Genomic DNA, 866 nt, shown 5'->3' with positions numbered 1-866 from the left:
TATGCGAGGGTGTGTGTGAAGCCATGTTTCTAGAATATACCAAAGGAAACACACACAGCCCCAGCTTGGCCTTTTGCCAGCCCTCGATGCTGCTCTCTACTGGGGGCAGGCGGCTACTTCGTCCAGCTGACTCAGGAATGTAATGCTCCTAAATTTTTGCATTTTTAGTAGAGATGGGGTTTCACCGTGTTGGCCAGACTGGTCTTGAACTCCTGACCCCAGGTGATCTGCCCACCTTGGCCTCCTGAAGTGCTGGGATTACAGGCGTGAGCAACTGCGCCTGGCCTGGATGCTTTCTTGAGGATCCTTTCTGTTGCCGCTTCTCCTGCATTTTCTCAAAGGCCGCCTGGGCCAGGGTCCACTTGTCCAGGCCCTGCCGCTTCTCCTCCTTCTTTGTGCTCATTCCCATTGCTTCCAGGAGTTTCGCTTTGTCTTTGTCCTTCTTTTTCTTCTTCCACTTGGTCACTCTGAGCTCTGTGACTCCTTTCGGCTTTAGGAGTCCTTTTTGGACCAGCTCGTAGGCCTCCACGACACTCCCCGGTGCTTTGGTAGATGGACTTGCCACGTTTTCTTTATCCATTATCTGTTGGTGGACACTTGAGTTGTTTCCATATCTTTGCTATTGTGAATAGTGCTGCAGTAAACATCCGAGTACAGGTATCCCTTTGACATACTGATTTCCTTTCCTTTGGAGAGATACCCAGTAATGGGATTGCTGGATTGTATAGGAGTTCTTCTTTTTTTTTTTTTTTTTTTGAGACAGAGTCTCGCTCTGTCCAGCCCAGGCTGGAGTGCAGTGGCGTGATTTCAGCTCACTGCAACCTCTGCCTCCCAGGTTCAAGCAATTCTCCTGCCTCAGCCTCCCG

At 50.2% G+C, this 866-nt stretch overlaps 1 pseudogene across 1 annotated transcript; it reads right to left on the bottom strand.

The window, feature by feature from the left end:
* Positions 1–262: 262 nt before the first annotated feature.
* On the bottom strand, positions 263–580 carry LOC105517688 (annotated as a pseudogene). Its single transcript, XR_001002704.1, has one exon. The product of XR_001002704.1 is annotated as a protein FAM32A pseudogene (transcript).
* Between the last annotated feature and the right edge of the window lie 286 nt (positions 581–866).

The sequence above is a fragment of the Colobus angolensis genome, unplaced genomic scaffold (genome assembly GCF_000951035.1).
Source record: "Colobus angolensis palliatus isolate OR3802 unplaced genomic scaffold, Cang.pa_1.0 Scaffold3058, whole genome shotgun sequence".
Lineage (NCBI taxonomy): Eukaryota > Metazoa > Chordata > Mammalia > Primates > Cercopithecidae > Colobus > Colobus angolensis.
This window is presented reverse-complemented; position numbering and strand designations above follow the sequence as displayed.